Source organism: Dendropsophus ebraccatus, chromosome 14, assembly GCF_027789765.1.
Source record: "Dendropsophus ebraccatus isolate aDenEbr1 chromosome 14, aDenEbr1.pat, whole genome shotgun sequence".
In the NCBI taxonomy this organism is placed as follows: Eukaryota; Metazoa; Chordata; class Amphibia; order Anura; family Hylidae; genus Dendropsophus; species Dendropsophus ebraccatus.
In genome coordinates this window covers 34,986,683-35,013,072 of record NC_091467.1, presented here as the reverse complement: position 1 = coordinate 35,013,072, position 26,390 = coordinate 34,986,683, and the positions used below count along the sequence as shown (strand labels likewise).

The 26,390-nt window shown below is 40.4% G+C and overlaps 1 protein-coding gene across 5 annotated transcripts in view; it reads left to right on the top strand.

The window, feature by feature from the left end:
* The window catches only part of SLC13A3 (solute carrier family 13 member 3), a 458,185-nt gene that overhangs the window by 350,748 nt on the left and 81,047 nt on the right, over positions 1–26,390 (top strand). The window lies entirely within an intron of this gene.

The following is a 26,390-nucleotide window of genomic DNA, read 5'->3' as shown; positions in this document are numbered from 1 at the left end:
TATAACTTTTTTTTTATTTGATGGCTTGTAAAAAATTAAAACCTTTTAAAGAAAATATATGTTCCTTAAAATCGCTCCATTCCCAGGCTTATAGCGCTTTTATCCTTTGGTCTCTGGGTCTGTGTCAGGTGTCATTTTTTGCGCCATGATGTGATCTTTCTATCGGTACCTTGATTGCGCATATATGACTTTTTGATCGCTTTTTATTACAATTATTCTGGATTTGATGCGACCAAAAATGCGCAATTTTGCACGTTGGGATTTTTTTGCGCTGACGCCGTTTACCGTGTGAGATCAGGAATGTGATTAATTAATAGTTCGGGCGATTACGCACGCGGCGATAGCAAACATGTTTGTTTATTAATTTATTTATTTATTTTTATTTATAAAAAGGGGAAAGGGGGGTGATTCAGACTTTTATTAGGGGAGGGGATTTTGTGTTATTAAAAATACATTTTTCTTTTACTTTACACATATACTAGAAGCCCCCCTGGGGGACTTCTAGTATATGCACTCTGATCTCTCATAGAGATCCATGCAGTATAGTTATACTGCATGAATCCATGAGATCGGTGTTCTATTACTTTTGGCTGCTGCAGCCAAAAGTAATAGAATGCCGAGCCGGGATCAGCGCCATTACGGAGCAGACCCCGGCCCGGTATGGATGCAGGGATCGCCCCCCCGCAATCGCGCCGCAGGGGGGCGATCCCCCCACTAGACCACCAGGGATGTATAACAGCAAGTATTTAGAAGCAGCTGTCAACTTTGACAGCTGCTTCTAAGTACTTAATTAGCGGGCACGGCGATCGGACCGTGCCCGCTAATAGCCGCGAGCCCGGGCTACATGCGGCACCCGGGATCGCAGCAGTTCAGAGGGGGGTCGCGCGGCGACCCCCCTCTGAACTCCCATAGCGGCACGAGGACGTTCAATAACGTCCTGGTGCAGCTATGGGTTAATAATAATATTAATTACCTGTCCTGCGATTCCCTTCTTGCATCTGATCAGAATGTCCATCACTTTCTTTCTTCTAATCGGCTACCTAGGAAAAGTCACAGGTGTGATAATATATTCCTGGAATGGAGATCCCAATATATAGATAACACTCTAAGGCTGGGTTCACACTACGTATATTTTAGTCAGTATATGTATATTTCAGTCAATATATTTCAGTCAGTATTGTGGTCCTCATATTGCAACCAAAACCAGGAGTGGATTAAAAACACAGAAAGGATCTGTTCACACAAAGTTGAAAGTGAGTGGATGGCCGCCATTTAATGGCAAATATTTGCTGTTATTTTAGAACAACGGCTGTTATATTGAAATAATGGCCGTTATTTACTGTTATATGGCGGCCATCCACTCAATTTCATCATTGTGTGAACAGATCCTTTCTTTGTTTTTAATCCACTCCTGGTTTTGGTTGCAATACTGACTGAAATATACTGACTGAAATATACGTAGTGTGAACCCAGCCTAGGGGCGTCTTTCTATGAACAGAATATTCTATTGTGTTATTGCTTATACAGTGAGGCCATCCATACTATTTTCATTATAGACCCCCTTATCACCTACTTGGGGGCTAGGGAAGTGAGTATTATAGCTACATTGTTAGTACTTTGGGGCACAGGGTGGGATATCATTTATATTTGAGGCCACAGGACAGTGATTATAACTACTTGGGGGCATAGAGTCACATATTAATATTTTTGGGAACAAGACTGGGATTTTAACTACTAATTACCTTCTAATAAGTATTTGGGGATACAGGGCAGGGATTATAATTTCTTGGGGGCACAGGGTGGGATATTCTTAATATTTGTGGACACAGGGCATGGATTATAACTGCCAATTAACTACTAATAAATATTTGAGGGCAGAGCGTTGGATATTATTAAGATTTGTGGGCCCAGGATGGGGATTATAACTTCTCGGGAGCACAAGGTGGGATATTTTTAATTAAGCAAATGGCAGAGATTATAACTACTTGGAGTCACAGAGTGGGATAGTAATAATATTTTTGGAAAGAAGTCAGGGATTATACCTAGGCACAAGGTGGGACATTCTTAACATTTGTGGACACAGAGCGGGCATTATATTTACTTGGGGGCACAAGGTGGAATATTGTTAGAATTTATGGGCACAGAGGGTGGAATATTTTTTGGCAAATGGCGGAGATTATAACTACTTGGGTCACAGGGTGGGTTGTTCTTAATATTTGTGGACATAGGACAGGGATTAACTATTTGGGGTCACAGGATAAGATATTATTAATATTTATGGGCAAATGGCGGAGAATATAACAACTTGGGGGCACAGGGTGTAATATAAATTGTGGGCACAGGGCGGGGATTATAACTATTTCGGGGCACACGGTGGGATATTCTTAATTTATGTAAATAATATTTTTTGGTAAATGGTGGAGATGATAACTACTTAGAATCCGGGGGTGTGGGGGTGGGGGTTCATATTATTAAAATATTTTGGCACACAAGGAGGGTTATAACTACTTGGGGCACAGGGTAGGACTTTCTAAATATTTGTCGACACAGGGCGGGGATTGTATCTTTTTAGGTACACAGTGGTATGATATTGATAATTGTGGAAAAAGGGGGGGGATTATAACTACTTGGGGCACAGGGTGGGATATTAATATTTGTGAGCATAGAATGGAGATTATAACTATTTGGGGGCACAGGGTGGAATATTCCTAATGTTTATAGGCGTAGGAGCGGGTATGTAAATACTTGAAGGCACAGGTTGGGATATTATTAATAAATGTGGGCACAGGGTGTTAAAAATTGGGGGCACAGGGTGGGATACTGGTAATATTTATGGACACAGCAAAGAGATCATAAATACTTTGGGACACACAGTGGGATATTATTCATATTTTTGGTGAAAATGGCGGAGATTATAACTACTTGGGGTCACAGAGATTTTATTAATGTTTTTGGACACAGTATCAGGACTAACTACTTGGGGGCACAGGGTGGGATATTCCTAATATTTGTGGACATAGTGCGGAAATTATAACTTCTTGGAGCTCCAGGGTTGGATATTAATAATAATTGTGTGCACAGGATGAAGATTATAACTACTCTGCAAAAGGAATAGGGAATTCTAAAACAGCTTTTAATATAAATAATTCCGCTAAAAAGTCACAAAACAAAACAAACAATAATATTCTTCAACCAAAACTGTGATCACAGTGGTTGCAAAAAATGGATATGCCACAGTAATACAATACACTAGGGGAACCCTGATGTGTGTACCCCCATAGTGTGTGGGTCTGGGTATCGGGGAGGGGCTCAGGTCAATGATGAGGGGCAGGACCTATTTCCCCCCTATACTCCCTTCTCCCTATATACCCTGCCCTAGGCGGAGTTGACACCCTGATAAGGGCGGCCCCGCTCTGGAACCTAACCCTAGTTCCTATATAGCCCTACACAAGCACAGTGAGCTAGGCTATCTCACTTGGTATTAACTGCCTAGGCTAACATGTACTAGTGAGTGGAGCTATTACTAAACTCAAGAGGTAAATAGGTAGGGTGTCACCAGACACAGAGCGGAGTCAGGGAAAAAGAAAAAAGAGAGAGAAAGAAGGGAGGGGAGACACACACACACACAGGCTGATAGATATAAGTTATATGTGATAAAATGTCACCAATACTATATAGGGCGATGATAAATACCTAGATGTTTTACCCCATCCCAAGGATGTCCACTGGGTATAGGTGTGTGTGTCTCTATCCGATAAGGTGTCAAACTCTGGCCACCAATGTGTCAAAAAATAGATATCAATACATAGTAAGTGTCTGTAATCCTATACCAACCAAACACCTGTTTGTTGCTGTGACCGGATCCCTGGTCACAGTCTCTGCTGACAGAGCGGGCTGCCACACCGCTCTGCCGCAAGCTCCAGCTGTTCAATAGCAGTGCTAGTTAACTGGTTAAATGGACACACAAAAACTCCAAGAGAGGTTCTTGTCCCGGGGATATCCCCAATGGGTTTTGAATAAAGCATTCAGGGAAGCAAGGCAGTCTAATCGTAATGATCTCCTTGTTCCACGACAGTTGGATAAGGGCGATGGATTCACGAGGATCATCGGCACATACGATGATAGATCACCAGATGTATACAACATCTTACAGGAATTTTGGCCTATTTTGAGGGCCGACCCCAGCCTCGTAAAAGTGGTATCTGAACGACCTTTAGTCACGTACCGTAAGGGTCGTAGTCTGGGGGACCGTTTGGTCCACAGCCACTACACACGACCTAGGCCAGAGAATAGTTGGCTTAATAGACAAATTATCGGCAATTTTCGATGTAGTGGCTGTAAGGCATGTGTATACATGAGACGCACAAAGATCAATGTGGCGTCGACCACAGGTCAAATATTCCAGATACGTGACTTTGCCAACTGTCGATCAAAGGGGCTGGTGTACTTGGCACAGTGCACTTGCCCCAAGGATTACATTGGGAAAACTCTCCGTGAATTTAGGAGACGCGTCTGTGAACATGTGAATGACGTCAAAAATGCCAAGAATACCCCCATTGCCCGCCACATGAGGGAGGCACATGGGGGTGACGTTACCCAACTCAGCTTTGCGGTGCTGGAGGTCGTTCGACCGTCAATCAGAAAAGGGGATTTTGACAGGAGACTTCTCGACTTCTCCAGAAGGAGAGTCAATGGATCTTTAGATGTAGATCCATGTCCCCTAATGGACTGAATGAGGCATTGTCATATGCATGCTTCATCTAATTCACCTGCCTATCTGTATCGGGACCAGAAGCTGGTCCTTAATGTGTTTGTTCAGTGTTGGCTTTCAATATAGACTGAGGTTCTGTCAGCGATCAGCACAAGATTGTGCCACGCTTATTTATCATTTTTGAGTCTATACTCCGTAATTGGATAGGCTAGAATTATCAGTTTGTGTATCCAGGTGGTGCTCTAAGCAACGCCACCCCTTTTTCCACTATAAATTGAAATTTACCGCTTTAGCACTTTTCACATTGTCCGTTTTTTCATGCATTAATATTTTTTATATATATATTTTTTTTATAATTTTTTTTTTCTCTTCTTCCCGGCAACAGATTTTATGTAATGCCGACGCAATGCCTCCCTCTTTTGAGTGCATACCTTCCCCTACTGTTGAGGTACAGGTTAAGTGGTTTTGATTAATATATGGCCAAACATCCCTTGATACGTTGTATCCTCGTGGGATGCAAGGGGTGTATAGTTAAGTACTCGGGATTTGTGGAGGATATCGCGGGACTAGCCTCCTCCCTAATACATATAGCAATATGTGTCGCCCTGGCAGGACGCCATCTTTTTGGTTATCTACGGGGCCACAGCGTCTTTTGATGCATGCCCACGTCACCTGGGGGGCGTAACGGCCCCTTGACAGGACTCCTGTCTGTGAGTTCACTCCCTCTGGATGACGTAGTCTAGTGGTTGAAGTGTCCGTAACAAGTTACCAATACATCAGGCCTCTTGAGATCTCGCGATAGGAGATGCCGCCCACTGACGTCGGCGGGAGGGCGGGACCTCCTATTTAATACTGTGCGGGAAGCATTTAGAAACGTAGACGAGCATCCATCGACCAGCGTCTATCATGTCCATGCGGTGATGTATGACTGCGGACGATCATCTATTTCCTATCATCGGGTCTCCTGACGATTTAGGATATGAGACCGATATTTGGGAGGATCGATGAGTATATGAATTTATTTGTTCACCCGATTCTACCCTCATGTATCAGTGATTTTAATATCTGTTTTTGTTTTTTGGCTATGCCCACGTGTTGGATTGTTGTTGTTACAACGATGCTTTCTGAGTAATTGAGGTACATTGGGATACATACCATTGAGCATCGCTGTGTATCATTACTATGTACCTACCAAACGTTCTCTTGAGGTGTCTTCTGTGATTATGGGGCCAATATGTGTGTCCATTTAACCAGCTAACTAGCACTGCTATTGAACAGCTGGAGCTTGTGGCAGAGCGGTGTGGCAGCCCGCTCTGTCAGCAGAGACTGTGACCAGGGATCCGGTCACAGCAACAAACAGGTGTTTGGTTGGTATAGGATTACGGACACTTACTATGTATTGATATCTATTTTTTGACACATTGGTGGACAGAGTTTGACACCTTATCGGATAGAGACACACACACCTATACCCAGTGGACATCCTTGGGATGGGGTAAAACATCTAGGTATTTATCATCGCCCTATATAGTATTGGTGACATTTTATCACATATAACTTATATCTATCAGCCTGTGTGTGTGTGTCTCCCCTCCCTTCTTTCTCTCTCTTTTTTCTTTTTCCCTGACTCCGCTCTGTGTCTGGTGACACCCTACCTATTTACCTCTTGAGTTTAGTAATAGCTCCACTCACTAGTACATGTTAGCCTAGGCAGTTAATACCAAGTGAGATAGCCTAGCTCACTGTGCTTGTGTAGGGCTATATAGGAACTAGGGTTAGGTTCCAGAGCGGGGCCGCCCTTATCAGGGCGTCAACTCCGCCTAGAGCAGGGTATATAGGGAGAAGGGAGTATAGGGGGGAAATAGGTCCTGCCCCTCATCATTGACCTGAGCCCCTCCCCGATACCCGGACCCACATACTATGGGGGTACACACATCAGGGTTCCCCTAGTGTATTGTATTACTGTGGCATATCCATTTTTTGCAACCACTGTGATCACAGTTTTGGTTGAAGAATATTATTGTTTGTTTTGTGACTTTTTAGCGGAATTATTTATATTAAAAGTAAGTTTTAGAATTCCCTATTCCTTTTGCATTTTTTCAGTTGGGGGAATACTTATACCTATGCTGGCAGTGATTTTTTATAACTACTCTGGAAGCAAGGAGTGGGATATAATTAAGATTTGTGGACATGGGGTGGGGATTATAACTACATGGGAGCGCAGGGTGGAACATTGTTAATATTTGTGGAAACTGAAGGGGAATTATCCTGTGCCCACAAATATTATCCCACCTTGTACCCCAAATAGTTATGAGGATTATAACTACTTGGGGGCATAGTAACGGATATTATTAATATTTGTGGGCACAGGACGGGTATTATATCTGTTTAGGTTCACAAAGTGGGATATTATTCATAACTGCGGTAAAAAGGCGGGGATTATAACTACTTAGTGGGTAGAATATTCTTATAATATTATTTATGGCCATAGGACCGAGTATGTAAATACTTGTAGGCACAGGGTGGGATATTATTATTTGTGTGTATTATTTGTGAGCACAGTACGGCGATTATAACTATTTTGGTGCACAGTTTTGAATATTATTAATATTTTTGGGCACAGGGTGTGGATTATAACTATTTAGGAGCACAAGGTGGGATATTATTGATATTTGTCGACACAGGGAAGGGATTATAACTAAATAGGGCACAGGGTGCGATATTATCTTTTCTGGGGCCAGGATGAACATTCATTGAAGATATATGTCATTACAAAACATATATCTCCATCGACCAGGAATATATCATCACACCTATGCAGGTCTAGACCTAGAGTCTTGCCTGATAGTTATCAGTAATTAATAACAATATTAATTACCTGTCCGGCGATTTCCTTCTTCTGATCCGAATGTCCATCACTTTACAATTTCTTTCAGCTACCTAGGAAAAGTCACAGGTGTGATAATATATTCCTGGAATGGAGATCCCAATATATAGATAAAACTCTAAGGGCCACATTTATCATCCGGCGGACGGATGATTTTTGGCGGAAAGTGCCGATTTGCGTATTATTTTATACGCAAATGGCCGATTTGCGAATAAAATAATCGCAAATCGGCACTTTCCGCCGAGTACGCCAGGGGGCGGAAAGGGGGCGGGAAGTAGGCGGGAAGTGGGCGGAACGGAGGGCGCGGACTCAGAGTCCGCGCGATTTATCATCCGTTCCGCCCAAATGTACGCCGAAAACCTACTCCAGTCCTCAGCTGGCGTAGGTTTTCGGCGGTGCGCACCGGCGCGCACAGGATTTATGTACAGGCAGTCCGCCTCTACATAAATCCCCGTACCGCCGGAGCTGCGGGGGCATTTTTAAGTCCGGCGTAAAAAACGCCGGACTTAATAAATGCCTCCCTAAGAGCGTCTTTCTATGGCCAGAATATTCTATTGTGTCATTGCTTACACAGTGAGGCAACCCTGACTATTTTATTATAGACATCCTTATTACCTACTTGGGGGCACGGGAGGTGAGGATTTTGTCTACATTGGGGAAACATGAGGCAGGATTATTACTACTCGGGGGGACAGAGGGGGATTGAGGGGGATTATCGGTACTTGGGGGCACAGAGTTGGATAATATTATTTTTGGACAAAGGAAGAAAATAATAACTAATTGAGGGCACATGGTGGGATATTATTGATATTTGTAGATACAGGACAGGGATTTAGAGGCACAGGGTGGGGTAATATTAACTTTTGTGGACACGGGGTGGGGATTACAACTTCTTGGGAGCAGAGGGTGGGATATTTTTAATATATTTGGGCAATTGGCAGAGATTATAACTACTTAGAGTCATAGGGTGGGATTTTATTAATATATTTGGACAGAAGGTGGCGATTATAACTATTTCGGGGCAAAGAGTAGTATATTCTTTATATTTGTGGACACAAGGCAGGGATTATAAATATTTGGGGGCAAAGAGTTGGATATTATTTACATTTATGGGCACAGGACCGGGTATGTAAAAACTTGGAGGCATAGGGTTGGATATTATTAATATATGTGGACACAGGGCGAGAATTACAGTATATTAACTTAGGGGCACAGAGTGTTGTCTTGTTCATATATGTGGACAAAGGACGGGGATTATAACTATTTGGGGGTAACTAGGTGGCATATTGGTAATATTTTTGTGCAAATGGGGGAGATAAAAATACTTAGATGTGCAGGGGGATATTATTAATATATGTAGACACAGGATTGGGATTATAACAAATTTGGGGGCACATTGTGCAATATTAGAATTTGTGGACACTGAAGGGGGATTATAACTATTTTGGGTGGGATAATATTTGTGGACAAAGGACGAGGGCTATAACTTCTTGGAGGCAGACGGTAGGAAATTAATTAATATTTGTGTGAAGAGGATGGAGATTATAACTATTTGAGGGCACAATATTGGATATTATTAATATTTGTAGACACAGGGCGGGATTATATCTGTTTAGGCGCACAAGGTGGGATATTATTGGTAATTGTAGGAAAATGGCGGGGTTATATATACTTGTTGGGATATTAGTATTTGTGGGCACAGAATGCAGATTATAACTACTTGTGGGCAAGGGGTGGATAATTTTTAATATTTATGGGCATAGGACCAGGTATGTAAATACTTGGAGGCAAAGATTGGGATATTATTGATATTGGTGGGCACAGTATGGGGATTATAACTACTTGGGGCACAGTGTGGGATATAATTAATATTTGTGGGCACAGTACGGGATTATTATTATTTTGGGGCACAGTTTTAGATAATATTAACATTTTTGGGCACAGGGTAGGGATTCTAACTATTTAGGTGGACAAGTTGGGATGATATTGATAACTATTTGGAGGTACAGGGTAGGATAGTAATATTTATGAACCAAAAATGGGGTTATGACTACTTGGTGATACAGAGCGGACAATTGCTACTCGGGGTATAGTGTCCTGGTGTATGTGAGAGCACATATAATAATATACTAATGTGATAAGAGATATGTGGCACAAATATGCCACGTTTCTCTTCCTAAATGTTTGTGTTATTATATTGAACGTCCATTGAAGATATATGTCATTACAAAACATATATCTCCATGGACCAGGAACATATCATCACACCTATGCAGGTCTAGACGTAGAGTCTAGCCTGATAGTTATCAGTAATTAATAATAATATTAATTACCTGTCCTGCGATTCCCTCCTTCCGGCAGATCTGAAAATCTGTAACTTTGCAATTTCTTTCTTCTAATCGGCTACCTAGGAAAAGTCACAGGTGTGATAATATATTCCTGGAATGGAGATCCCAATATATAGGTGACACTAAGGGCGTCTTTCTATGGCCAGAATATTCTATTGTGTCATTGCTTATACAGCGGGGAAACCCTATTTTATTATAGACAATTTATTACTTGGGGCACGGGAGGTGGATTATATCTACACAGGGTGGGATATTTTTAATACTTTTGGACACAGGACGGGGATTATGAATACTTGGGGGCACAGGGTGGGATATTGTTAATATTTGTAGACACAGGTCAGAATCATATTTACTTGGGGCACAGGGTGGGATATTCTAAGTATTTGTTGGTAAATGGTGGAGATTATAACTACTTGGGGGTACAGGATGGGATATTATTATTTTTGAACACAGAGCAAGGATTTTAACTACTTGGGGGCACGAGTGAGATATTATTAATATTTGTTAGGACAGGGCAGGGATTATAATTATTTTAGGACACACGGTGTGATTTTCTTAATGTACAGTATATGGCCACAGGACGGGTTTATAAATACTTGTGGGCACAGGGTAGGATTATAAAAATTTGAGGAAACAGGGCGGGATTATAAGAATTTAAGGGCACAGGGCAGGATTATAAAAATTTGGGGGATCAGGTTGGGATATTGTTGTTGTTTGTGGGCACAGAAGGGGGATTATAAATATTTAGGGCACACATTGGGATGATGTTAATATTTGTGGACACAGGACAGAGATTATAAATACTTTGAGATCAAGGAGTTTAATATTATTAATATTTGTGGGCACAGTATGGGGATTATATCTATTAAGGCGCACAAGGGGGGGGTGATATTATTGATAATTGTGGAAAAAGGGCAGGGATTATAACTTGGGCCACAGGGTGTGATAGATAGATAGGGCACGGGACTGGGTTTGTAAATACGTGGAGGTAAAGAGTGGGATATTATCCATATTTGTGGACACAGGGCGGGATAATAACTATTTTGGGGCACACGGTTGATATTCTTAATGTAAATGGACACAGAGCGGGGATTATAACTTCTTGGGATCACGGGGTAAGATATAACTAATATTTGTGGGCACAGTAGGGGATTATAAGTATTTTTGGGCACAGCTTTAGATATTACTAATATTTTTGGCCTTACAGCAGGGATTATAACTATTTAGGACCTCAGGGTGGGATATTATTATTTCTAGGAACAGGACGGGGATTTTAACTACCTGGGGGTACAGGGTGTCATATTATTTCTAGGAACAGGACGGGGATTATAACTACTTTGGGGAACATCGTTGGATATTAATATTTGTGGGCACATGATGGAGATTATAACGGGGGGCAAAGGTGGAACATTGTTAATATTTATGGGCATAGGACAGGGAATGTAAATACTTGGAGGCACAGGCTGGGATATTATTACTATTTGTGGACACAGGATGGGGATTATAACTACAGGATTTTGCCTTTGGCCACATCACTTAATATATATATATATATATATATATATATATATATATATATATATATAAATATATATATATATATATATATATATATATATATATATATATATAGCTTTGTTTTGTGCTGGGGGAAGGGGTACATTTATTTTTATTATGGGACCCAATGAATCTTACTTACACTCCTGGAGTTATTGCTACTTTGGGAAAATGTTGTTTTTGGGGGGCACAAGAGTGGGGATTATTTCTACTTGGGGGTAAAAAAGGTGGCATTTTTCATAACTTGGGGGCAAGCAGGTGGTATTAACAATAGTTTTAGCAGTCAATAGACTGGAAATGGAAAGAAGAAAAATAGAGCCTTACATATAAGTATTTGTATAAAATGATACACAAATAAGGCAACTTATCTGTATCTTTCTAACACTTTATGTGGTTGGCAACAATTTAATGATGTTGAAAAACTCAGGTAAAGTGTAAAGGGTAAAAGGGGGCAGGGAAAGGAAGGGAGGGAGCAGGATGGGGTTGGGGGGTAAAGGTGTTATAGCATTGGTACACTTATAGTAATTATACAGTCATAGAGATAAGATAAGGGGTAAATAAGAAAAACAGTAAAAATTGTAATTGTTTTAATTCACCCCATTCAGGCCAGAGTGCCTCTATATGTTTTATAAAACATACATATCCATATACAATAGAGACCAGAAGTCACAGCCACAGGCGCAAGGGGAGCTCTCTGATGCGCGCGCTGCCAGGGATAGGACGGGACACCCCCGCCAGCCGCGCATCAGCCAGTGACAGTAATAGCCGGACTCTTGTGACCGCCATCAAAACAATGCTTGCGGTCACAAGAGATTGTAGTGGCGAGGGGGGGGGCGGCGTGGCATGGGCCCCCCCGGAGCCTCGGGTCCATTAAAGATATATGTTATTACCAAATATATATCTCCATGGACCAGGAACATATCATCACACCTATGCAGGACTAGACCTAGAGTCTAGCCTGATGGTTATCAGTAATTAAAAATATTATTAATTACCTGTCCTGCGATTTACTTCTTGCGGCTAATGTGATTGTCCATCACTGTAATTTCTTTCTTCTAATCGGCTACCTAGGAAAAGTCACAGGTGTGATAATATATTCCTGGAATGGAGATCCCAATATATAGATAACACTCTAAGGGCGTCTTTCTATGGCCAGAATATTATATCGTTCTATTGCTTGTACAGTGAAGAATCCCTGACTATTTTATTATAGACACCCTTATTACCTACCTGGGGGCACGGGAGGTGGATTATATCTACATTGGGGCCACATGAGGCGGGAATATCAATAGTCTAGGGGACAGGGGGGGGGATTATCGGTACTTGGGGGCACAGGGTACAATATTATTGACATTTGTAGACACAGGACAGGGATTATAACTACTTGGGGGCACATGGTGGGATAGTACAATTTAAGGACAGAGGACAGGGATTATAACTACTTGGGGGCACATGGTGGGATAGTACAATTTGAGGACGGAGGACAGGGACTATTACTACTTAGGGGCATACTGTAGGTTAGGATGATATTAATATTTGTGGACACAGGGTGGGGATTATATTTATTGGGGGCACAGAGTGGGATATTCCTAATATTTGTGGGCACCAAACAGGGATTATAACTACTTGGGGGCACAGGGTAGGAAATCATTACTATTTGTTGGAAAAGGATGGGGATTATAACTATTTGATTGCACAGTATTTGATATTATTAATACTTGTGGGCACAGGATGGGGATTATAACTATTTGGGGCATAAATTGGGGATAATATTATTGATATTTCTGGAAAAATTGCAGGGATTATAACTACTTGTGGGCACATGGTGGGATATTAATATTTGTGGGAACGGGATGGAGATTATAACTACTTGGGGGCAAAGGGTGGAAAATTCCACATAATTTTGGATATTATCAATATTATTTGTGGACACAGGAAGAGAATAATAACTATTTGGAAGCACAGGGTAGGATACTATTAATATGTGTGGACACAGTGCAGGAATTTTAACTATTTGTGGAGACAGGAAAGGGATTATAACCAATTTAAGGGCACAGGGTGGGATATAATTAATATTTGTGGGAACAGGGCAGGGACTATAACTATTTAGAGGCACAGGGTGCCATATTAATATTTGTGTTTACAGGATGGGAATAATAACTACTTGGGGGCCCAGGGTGGAATTTTATTAATATTTTTGGACACAGGATTGGGATTAACTATTTAAGGGATATTCCTAATATTTGTGGATACAGTGTGACAGTGCAAGGATTTTAACTTCTTGGGGGCAAAGAGTGGGATCTTATTAATATTTTTGGACACAGGATGAAGATTATAACTACTTGCGGACACAAGGTGGGATATTGTTAATATTTTGGGGGAAATGCCAGAGATTAAAACTTGGTAGAGGCACAAGGGGATATTATTAATAGATTTTGGCAGAGGAGGTAGATTATAAATACTTGGGGACAAAGTGTAGGAAATTATTCATATTTGTGGGAACAGGTTGGAGATCATAACTATTTGAGGGCACAGTATTGGATATTATTAATATTTGTAGACACAGGGCAGAGATTATATCTATTTAAATGCACAAAGTGGGATGATATGATTGATAATTGTGAAATAAGGGTAGAAATTATAATTACTTAGGGGCACAGGGGATATTATTAATATATTTTGGCACAGGAGGGGGATTATAACTACTTGGGATATAAGGCGGGATAATATTAATAATATTTGTTGACAAGACGGGGATTATGACTTTTTGTGGCACTGGGTGGGATAATATTTGTGGGCACAGGATGGGGATTATAACTATTTAGGTGCAAAAGGTGGGCTGATATTAGTAATTGTGGAAAAAGGGCAGTGATTATAATTACTTGGGGTACATGGTGGGATAATATTGTGGGTACAGGATGGAATGTTCTTACTATTTATGGAAACAGTACCGTGTATGTAAATACTTGGAGGCACAGGGTGGGAAATTTTTAATATTTGTGGGCACAGGGCGGGGATCATAACTACTTGGGAGCACAGGATAAGATATTGATAATATTTATGGGCAAATGTTGGAGAATATAACTACTTAGCGTCACAGGGTGGGATATTATCAATATTTATAGACATAGGATGGGGATTATATACACTTGGGGGCAAAAAGTGACATATTATTAATATTTGTGGACTAACAACAGGGATTATAACTACTTGGGGGAACAGATTGGGATACTGTTAATATCTGTGGGCACAGAAAGGAGATTCTAACTATTTAGGACACAAGATGGGTTGATATTAATTATATTTGTGGACACAGGACAGGGATTATAACTACTTGGGGACAAAATTTTGGATATTATTAATGTTTATGGGCACAGGACCGGGTATGTAAAAACTTGGAGGCAGATTAATATTTGTCTGCAGAGGTCGGGGATTGTAACTTCTTGGGTGGGACACAGGGTGGGACATAATAAATATTTGTGGGCACAGTACAGAGAAGTTAAGAATTTTAGGTGCACAGGGTGCAATAGTAATATTTTTGGGCACAGAATGGGGATAATAACTACTTGTGGGCACAGGGTGGATAATATTATTTTTGGGCAAAGGGTTGGATATTCTTTATATTGATGGGCACAGGACCGGGTATGTATATACTTAGAAGCACAGTGTGGAATAATAATATTTGTAGACACATGGTGGGGATTATATTTACTTAGGGGCACAGAGTGGGATATTTATATTTATGGACATAAAATAGGGATCATGACTTCTTAGGGGAATATTGTCCTAGTGTATGTGAGACCATATAATAATATACTAACGTGATCAGAGATATGCGGCAAAGATATGCCACGTTTCTCTTCCTAAATGTTAGTGCTATCGCATTGCACATCCATTGAAGATATGTCATTATAAAACATATATCTCTATAGACCAGAAACATATCATCACCTAGACCTAGAGTCTAGCCTGATAGTTATCAGTAAATAATAATAATATTAGATACCTGTCCTGCGATTACATTCTTGTCTCTCATCCGAATGTCCGTCACTTTCTTTCCTTTAATCGGCTACCTAGGAAAAGTCACAGGTGTGATAATATATTCCTGGAATGGAGATACTAATATATAGATAACACTCTAAGGGCATCTTTCTATGGCCAGAATATTCTATTGTGTCGTTGCTTATACAGTAAGGTGACCCTGACTATTCTATTATAGACATCCTTATTACCTACTTGGGGGCACGAGAGGTGGGGACTTTATCTACATTGGGACCACATGAGGCAGGACTATCACTACTCGGAGAAGAGGGAATATCAGTAACTGAGGGACCAGGGTGGGATATTATTATTATTATTATTATTATTATTATTATTATTATTAGACAAAGGAAGAAAATAATAACTAATTGGAGGCACATGGTGGGATTTTATTAACATTTGTAGACACAGGACAGGTATCTTAAGTACTAATAACTATTTAGAGGCACAGGGTGGGATAATATTAATATTTGTGGGCACGGGATGGGGATTACAACTTCTTGGGAGCAGAGGGTGGGATATTTTTAATACTTTTGGGCAATTGACAGAGATTATAAATTTGGACAGAAGGTGGTGATTATAACTATTTCGGGGATAACAGTGGTATATTCTTTATATTTGTGGACACAGGGCAGAGATTATAAGTATTTGGGGGCAAAGAGTGGGATATTATTAATATTTATGGCCACAGGACGGGGTATGTAAAAACTTGGAAGCAAAGGGTTGGATATTATTAATATTTGTGGGCACAGGGCGAGCATTACAGTATATTTTCTTAGGGGCACAGAGTGTTGTCTGTTCATATATGTGGACAAAGGGCGGGGGTTATAACTTCTTGGGGACACAGGGTGGCATATTGGTAATATTTTTGAGCAAATGGTAAAGATTATAAATACTTAGATGCACAGGGGGATATTATTAATATATATAGACACAGGACTGGGATTACAACAAATTTGGGGGCACATGGTGCAATATTGTTAATATTTGTGGACAAGGGATTATAACTTCTTGGGGCAGACGGTAGGAAATTAATTAATATTTGTATGAAGAGGATGGAGATTATAACTATTTGAGGGCACAATATTGGATATTATTAATATTTGTAGACACAGGGCAGGAATATATCTGTTTAGGTGCCCAAGGTGGGATATTATTGGTAATTGTGGGAAAATGGCGGGGTTATATATACTTGGGGCACATGGTGGGATATTAATATTTGTGGGCACAAGATGCAGATTATAACTACTTTGGGTGCAAAGGGGGGAATATTTTTAGGACCAGGTATGTAAATACTTGGAGGCACAGATTGGGATATTATTGATATTTGTGGGTACAGTATGGGGATAATATCTACTTGGGGCACAGGGTGGGATATAATCAATATTTGTGGGCACAGCATGGGATTATTACTATTTTGGGGCACAGTTTTGGATAATATTAATATTTTTGGGCACAGGGTGGAGATTGTAACTATTTAGGTGGACAAGGTGGGATGATATTGATATTTGTGGGCACAGGTCTGGGATTATACCTACTTGGGGCACAGGGTGCAATATTATTATTTTTGGGCACAGGATGGAAAATAACTATTTGGAGGCACAGGGTGGGATATTAATATTTATGAACCAAAAATGGGGTTATGACTACTTGGGGATACAGAGCGGACTATTGCTACCCGGGGGTATAGTGTTCTGGTGTATGTGAGACCTTATGTAATATTGTACTAATGTGATCAGAGATATGCAGCAAAGAGATGCCACATTTCTCTTCCTAAATGTTAGTGTTATCATATTGAACGTCCAATGAATATATATGTCATTACAAAACATATATCTCCATGGACCAGGAACATATCATCACACCTATGCAGGTCTTGACGTAGAGTCCAGCCTGATAATTATCATTAATTAATAATAATATTAATTACCTGTCCAGCGATTCCCTTCTCGCGTCTGATCCGAATGTCCGTCACTTTGCAATTTCTTTCTTCTAATCGGCATCCTAGGAAAAGTCACATGTGTGATAATATATTCCTGGAATGGAGATACTAATATATAGATAACACTCTAAGGGCGTCTTTCTATGGCCAGAATATTCTATTGTGTCATTGCTTATACAGTGAGGAAACCTTGACTATTTTATTATAGACCATTTTTTACTTGGGGCACGGGAGATGGGACAGGGTGGGATATTTTTAATACTTTTGGATACAGGACGGGGATTATAAATACTTGGGGCACAGGATGGGATGTTATTATTTCTGGGCAGGAGTGAGATATTATTAATATTTGTAAGGACAGGGCGGAGATTATAATAATTTCAGGGCACACGGTGTGATATTCTTAATGTACATATATGTACGTATATGGCCACAGGAAGGGTTTATAAATACTTGGGGGCACAGGGCGGATTATAACTACTTGGGGGCAGAGGGCGGATTATAACTACTTGGGGGCACCGGTTGGGATATTGTTGTTTGTGGGCACAAATGGGCGTGGGACTGGGTTTGTAAATACTTTGGAGGTAAAGAGTGGGATATTATTCATATTTGTGGACACAGGGCAGGAATAATAACTATTTTGGGGCACACGGTATGATATTTTTAATATAAATGGACACAGAGCGGGGATTATAACTTCTTGTGAACACAGGGTGGGATATAACTAATATTTGTGGGCACAGTACGGGGATTATAAGCAATTTTGGGCACAGCTTTAGATATTAATATTTTTGGCCTTACAGTGGGGATTATAACTATTTAGGGTCACAGGGTGTGATAGTATTATTCCTAGGAACAGGATGAGAATAATAACTGCTTGGAGGCAAGGGTGTGATTTTATTATTTCTAGGAACAAGGTGGAGATTATAACTACCTGGGGGCGCAGGGTGGCATATTGTTTATATTTTAGGGCAAATGGCAGAGATTATAACTAGAAGCACAGGGAGGATATTATTAATTTATTTGGGCACAGGACTGGGATTATAACTACTTGGTAGCACAGAGTGAGATATTATTTATCTTTGTAGACAGAGGACAGGGATTATATATACTTGGGGGCACAGGGTGGGATATTCTTATATTTGTGTCAGGAATCTGCAGTGCCTGGTGTGAACTGGGCCTGGTGTTTGCTTTTGTGTGCCACACTCGATTGTTTCTTGCTTCCGGCAATGCAGGAGTTAAGATGAGAAGCTTTTGGACTTGATTATGCACCTGTCTTGTCTCTGTGATTGACGGGTTTCTCTGCCTGTCTGTATGCTGCAAATCCTGCAAAAACGTACAAAACTGTAAATTCATATAAACATCTTTATTAACCCTTTGAGGACCAGGCCCAAAATGACCCAGTGGACCGCGCAAATTTTGATCTTAGTGTTTCCGTTTTTCCCTCCTCCCCTTCTAAGAGCTCCAGCACTTTCAGTTTTTTATCTACAGGCCATGTAAGGGCTTATTTGTTACAGGAATAGTTGTACTTTGTAATGGCGTCATTTATTTTACCATAACATGTATGATGGAATTCCAAATATATTATTTATGAAGATATAAATTGGTGAAATCGCAAAAAAGAATGCAATATGGTAACATTTGGGGGGTTCCTGTGTCTACGTAATGCAGTATATGGTAAAAGCGACATGATACCATTACTCTATAGGTCAGTACGAACACAACCATATGCAGGTTTACGCAGATTCTCTAATGTTATATTTTTTTTTTAAATGAAATCCTTTTTTTTGGCAATTAATTATAAATAAAATGGGACTATTGTGACGCTTATAACGGTTTTATTTTTTCACCTACGGGGCTGTATGGGGTGTCATTTTTTCCGCCATGATCTCTAGTTTTTATTAATACCATATTTGTGAAGATCGGACGTTTTGATCACTTTTTATTAATTTTTTTATATATATAATGTAACATAAAATCGGTAATCCGCGCACTTTTTTCCCTCTTTTCGTGTACGCCGTTTACCGTTCGCAATGACGCTTGTTATATTTTAATAGATCGGACAATTACGCACGCTACGGTATATTATATGTTTATCTATTTATTTATTTTTATATGTTTTATTTATATAATGGGAAAGGGGGGTGATTTCAACTTTTATTGGGGGAGGGGTTTTGGGGTAGTGTGTTAGTGTTTTTAACTTTTTTTTTTTTACACATTTGAAGTCCCTTTGGGGGACTTGTACATTCACTACTTGGATTTTTACACTGATGAATGCTATGCCATAGGCATAGCATTGATCAGTGTTATCGGCGCTCTGCTCATTGAGCCTGCCTGTGCAGGCTCAGTGACCAGAGCGCCGATCGGACCGCACGGAGGCAGGTGAGAGAGCTCCGGCGGCCCGTTTTACCGATCGGGACCCCCGCAGTCACACTGCGGGGGTCCCGATCGGTAAGTGACAGGGGACTCCCCCTGTCACTTACACTTAAACGCCGCGGTCGCGCCGCGATCGCGGCGTTTAAGGAGTTAATGACACACGGCAGCGCGATCGCTGCAGCGTGTCATTACCGGTGAGGTCCCGGCTGCTGATTGCAGCCGGCCCCCACCTGCTATGAAGCGCGCTCCGCTCCATAGCGTGAGAAACACCCAGGGCGTACAGTTACGCCCTAGGTCGTCTGGGGACAGACTTCCATGGCGTAACTATACGCCCTGGGTCGTCTAAGGGTTAATCAGAAATTATTTTAAAATACATATTACAGATGAACTGGTTAAAAAGAGCCAATGGCTGTACACACAAAAAACAACCACCCACAGGACAAGTAAATCTATAAATAAAGGAACAATATGATGTAAGATGTAAACAATGGGTCTAAGTTAAATGATACACAGTGGACTATTTTCCAAAAGACAAATTGCAGAACCCCCAGGCCTATAAAGTGCCAATAATAATTGCATAATGCCCAAGTCCTTAAATATGGCCAAACTGGAGGTGAAAGGAAGTGATGCTGGTATTACCTGCGGTATGGATGTGTGCACGTCCCCCTCTACACATCCATACTGCAGGTAATACCAGCATCACTTCCTTTCACCTCCTGTGGGAACAGGATGGAAATTATAACTATTTGAGGTCACAGTATTGGATATTATTAATATTTGTGGGAACATCTACACATCCATACCGCAGGTAATACCAGCATCACTTCCTTTTACCTCCAGTTTGGCCACATTTAAGGACTTGGGCATTATGCAATTATTATTGGCACTTTATAGGCCTGGGGGTGCTGCAATGTGTCTTTTGGAAAATAGTCCACTGTGTATCATTTAACTTAGACCCATTGTTTACATCTTACATCATATTGTTCCTTTATTTATAGATTTACTTGTCCTGTGGGTGGTTGTTTTTTGTGTGTACAGCCATTGGCTCTATTTAACCAGTTCATCTGTAATATGTATTTTAAAATAATTTCTGATTAATAAAGATGTTTATATGAATTAATTTACAGTTTTGTCCATTTTTGTAGGATTTGTAGTGTTGCAGCCAGGGACAGGCTGGTATTGGTCAATATAGGAGTTTTCTGTCTGTATGCTGGTAGATCAGAACGCCGGTCCAACGGGGAACCAGCCCGGTCACTTGGTCGGCATAAAACAAAGCTAAGGCAGAATCCCAGCACTGGCTATTAGGTTAACTCCCTGGTCCCAGCTTCCCTGTCCTTTCCTGCGATCCCCGTTCCTAATCCCTCTGTGTGCTCGACTCGTTATCTGACTGCCTGACTTTTTGACTATCCGATTGTTTACTGATTCTGTACTGCGCTGCCTGTTTGGATTTGACCCAGACTGTTTGACTATTCTTTTGTGTTTGTTTGTCCGTCTTGTTCCATGTGCCCGTATTTGGCATAGGGAACGTCTACATGGCTGTCCACGGCCGCCTAGGGCCGACTGAGGCAAGTAGGCAGGGACAGTGGGAGGGTTCAGACCTAGGGCCCACTGTCTTGTCGTATCTGTACCTCCCTGTCCTGACAATTTGTGGACACAGAAGTGGGATGATTGTTAATAATATATGTGGGAACAGGATAGAAATTATAACTATCTGAGTTCACAGTATTGGATATTATTAATATTTGTGGGAACAGGGCGGGGATTATAACTACTTGGGGGCACATGGTTGGATATTAATATTTGTGGGCACATGATGGAGATTATAACTACTTGGGGGGCAAAGGGTGGAATATGTTTAATATTTATGGGCATAGGACAGGGAATATAAATACTTGGAGGCACAGAGTGGGATAATAATATTTGTGGACAGAAGATGGGGATAATAACTACAGGATTTTACCTCTTGCCACATCACTTAGCCTATATACTTTATATATTTAAATATATATAGAGATATAGATATAGATATATATGTATTGCTTTGTTTTGTGCTGGGGGGGGGGGGGGGGTAAAAATTTTTTTGCAATAAGACCCCATGAATCCTAGCTAAACCGCTGGAGTTATTGCTACTTTGGGGAAAGAAATGGGAAAATGTTGTTTTTTGGGGGTACAGGAGTAGGGATTATTTCTACTTTTGAGACACAAAATGGGAGATTATTGCTACTTGGGGTAAAAAATGTGGTGTTTTTCATAATTTGGGGGCAAGGAGGTGGCATTATTATAGTCTGGGACACAGAAGTTTTTTTTTCCCCTCAAACCTTATATTTGACATAACAATAGTTTTAGCAGTCAACAGACATAAAGGAAATAAGTAAATAGAGCCTTACATATAAGTATTTATATAAATTAAACACAAATAAGACAACTTATCTGTATCTTTCTAGCACTATACTTTATGTTGTTGGCAACAATTAAGTGATGTTGTTAAAATTCAGGTAAAGTGAAGAGGGTAAAAGGGGGCAGGGAAAGAGAGGGAAGGAGGAGGATGGGGTTGGGGGGTAAAGGTGTTATAGCATTGGTACACTTATAGTAATTATACAGTCATAGTGGTAAGATAATGGGTAAATAAGAAAAACAGTAAAAATTGTAATTGTTTTAATTCACCCCATCCAGGCCAAAGTGCCTCTATATGTTTTATAAAATGTTCATATCCATATACAATAGAGACCTTTATCAGAAATAAGACGAAACTAAATAAAATCCAGTAACCATATGATGGTCCGGCTTAAATATTCTAAGAAACAAAAGCTATTAAACATAGGAATAGGGGTTTTCGGTGGTAATTAGAGAAAGAAAGAGATGTTGCTGAACAAACTTATCAAATAGGAAATAGGGGCACAGGATGGGGTGTTGTTACTGCTTGGGGGGCACATGGAGGAGGATTATCAATACTTGGGCAAAGGAGGGGAAAATTATGGAATTATAGCTCTTTTGTCTTTTGGGGAACAGGAGGGGGGGGGGGTTACCAATTAAGGACACATGGTGGACTATTGCTACTTGGGGGCATGGTGTCCTAGTGTATATGAGAGCATATATGATATTATACTAATGTGATGAGAGATATGCGGCAAAGAGATGCCACGTTTCTGTTCCTAAAGGTTAGTGTTATCATATTCAATGTCCATTGAAGATATATGTTATTACCAAATATATATCTCCATGGACCAGGAACATATCATCACACCTATGCAGGTCTAGACCTAGAGTCTAGCCTGATAGTTATCAGTAATTAATAATAATATTAATTACCTGTCCAGCGATTCCCTTCTTGCATCCGAATGTCCGTCACCTTGCAAATTCTTTCTTCTAATCGGCTACCTAGGAAAAGTCACAGATGTGATAATATATCCCTGGAATAGAGATAATTATGTGTATTTTACTATACGGGTTATACTGTATGTATGTGAGTTGAGTAGTAAATTTTAGTTATAGTTTTCTTAAAGGGAATTCCGTTTGGTTAGACAATACAGTCTGTATAGTTCCCAGTCCTGATGTTCCTCTTACAATGAGATTATTGCTATTTGATGTACAGCAACATGATCATGTGCACAGCCCCTTACTCAATAATCCTATAAAACATTTGTATAATTACATTATATACATTCTTTCCTGATTTAACCCCTTAACAACCCCGAAGTCCGTGCCTTAATGCAAATGGACGTAAATGTACGCCCGCAGTTACCCCGATCAGGGAAGATGGCCTGCTATAATGTATAGCAGGCCATCCTAGCTTGTCGGCACGGGGGGTGGTTTACCCCCCCCCCCCCCCCCATGCTGACGAAGGCTGCTATTAGCTGATCAATTCAGATCAGCCAATAGCGGCGATCTGCAGCTTTCCGGTCATCGGTGACCCGGAAAAAAATGACGGTCGGCCTTTACTGATAAAAGTAACAGTCCCGATCGCCGTGATCGGCTGGCCAGGACCGACCGGCCGATCAAGGCGATATAGGTGCCCCTAAAATGTAAAATACTTGCTCTGGACCGGGTCTGCGGCGTCCTCTTCTCGCGTCGTCCTCTTCGGCTATTTCCGGCGGTCCCCTTTGACTTTTTCCGGGTCCCTTGTCGTCTATCTTCGGCTTTTTCGGGAATACTGCCCCCTAGAGGCTGATAAGTGTATATTATACACTTATCAGTAGCTACAGGGATGTTCAGCATGTAGAAAATGTTTTTTTTTTTTGTGAAGCACTTGTGGGGTCCACATGCTCTCCGCACCCCTTGTTACATTCCTCAAGAAGTGTAGTTTTCTAAATGGTGTCCCTTTAGGGGTGGTTTTTAGGTTTTGGCACCCCAGAGCCTCTGCCAACCTGAAGTGGTACAGTCAAAAATGACCAAATAAAACAGAGGCGTTGAAATTCTCTAGGTGCTCCTCTATATCTGAGGCTTGTGGTTGCGTCAAATAGCGCATTAGGGCCATATATGGGGTATTTCTAGAAACTGCAGAAACGGGGCAATCAATATTGGGGTGAATTTCTCTGGTAATAAGTTTATAATTATGAAAAATATTGGATTACAATAAAATCTCTGCACAGAAAATTTAAATTTTCAAATTTCTTACACACTTAGCTTTTATTTCTGTGCCTTCCCTAAAGGGTTAAAAAAACTTTCTGGATGTGCTTTTGCAGAGTTTAGGGGATGCAGTTTCTGAAATGGGGTGCTTTGTGGGGCTTTCTAACACACAGTCCCCTCAAATACACTTTAATTATACTGGGTTCACACTATGTATATTTGAGGCTGTATTTGTGAGGCTGTATAGCAACCAAAACCAGGAGTGGATTGAAAACACAGAAAGGCTCTGTTCACATAATGTTGTAATTGAGTGGATGGCCGTCATTTAATGGCAAATATTTGCTGTTATTTTAAAACAACGGCTGTGGTATTGAAATAATGGCCTTTATTTACTGTTATATGGCGGCCATCCACTCAATTTCAACATTGTGAACATAGTGTGAACCCAGCCGCCCACCTGAACAGGTCCCTAAAAAAAATCTGATTTTGAAATTTTACTGAAGATTTGGAAATTTGCTGCTAATGTTTTAAGCTTTCCATTGTCTAAAAAAAAAAAAAAATAGTTTAATAAATGCTGCCAACATAAAGTAGACATGTTGCTAATGCTATTTAAAATATAATTTATGTAGCATAACCATTTTCTGTATAAGCAGAAAAGTTTCAAAGGTGGAAAAATGCAATTTTTCACAATTTTTCACGTTATTTTGGATTTTTTTCATAAAGATTCGTTATAAGTATCGACTCCAATTTACCAGAAATGTAAAGTACAAAATGTCACGAGAAACAATCTCAGAATCAGCCGGATAGGTAAAAGCATTCCCAAGTTATTAATGAATAAAGTGACACAGGTCATATTAATAAAATTTGTCCTTAAGGCCATTTTAGGCTCGGTCCTTAAGGGGTTAAATATGTATATAGCTCAGACAAAATGTCCGTCCCCAAAATAATTTGCTAAAAATTATATGAAAAAAACCATAATAAGAAATAAGAACAGGTTAGAAAATAAAAACAACATATTTTACTTTTCGGTTCAAATCAATCAAAACAAATGTATGTGAATGTCATATAGAAAAATCATGATGTCATCCATAGAGCCTATAGATGGTCCTTACAGCCCCTTCCCCCCCCCCCCCCCCATGGCAGCCATAAACAGTAAAATATCAGTAATAATGCATTTTCTATAAATAAATACCTTTTCATAAAAAGCCTTTTTGGAAACCTCAGTTCCCTCCTGGATTGGGCTCTGTTTCTCCCTCAGATCCTCCTTAGATGCTGCTCCTAGCTGTTTTTCTGCTGCTGCCTCTGTGTAGAATGAGCAGGAGCAGCTGTGTACAGCTATATATGCTGCCAGTGTTGTGCCCTGATTGGTGGAAATTCCATCATGACATCACAATGCTTTCTGACTGGTGACATATGCACAGTATTATGACATCACAGCCACCTTGCAGCAGTCATGTCTGGGCAAGCCATCTGTTTGGTGGAAAGTGCAAAACATCATGACATCACTATATGACCTCATGGCGGTTCTATTTGGACAGATTATTTTCAATTATATATTTTTATTATTATTATTATTATTATTATTTTTATTTTTAATAATATTTATTGATTTATAAGCATTGAGCCCTTGTCTTTTTGGTGGAAATTCCAGTCATCTTTCTCAGCTTTGCTATTACTATGGGTTATGTTATATATATTTCCACACAGTGTAAGATCTCTGCTTGCTGTCATGTAATAGGAACCTTTATTGTTTCCTTCTAGTGGATGACATCTGTCCTGGTCATGAGATGGTCACACAGGTGCCTGGCTTGTTACAGGACAGAGCTCTGATAACTGGGCTCCTGGGTGTCCATCTCATAGCCATTCATCATGGATGGGACTCTCTGATATATAATACTATGGGGGACATTTATCAATCAGTTACAGTGGGAAAGTTCTTTGTTTGCCATAGCAGCCAATCAC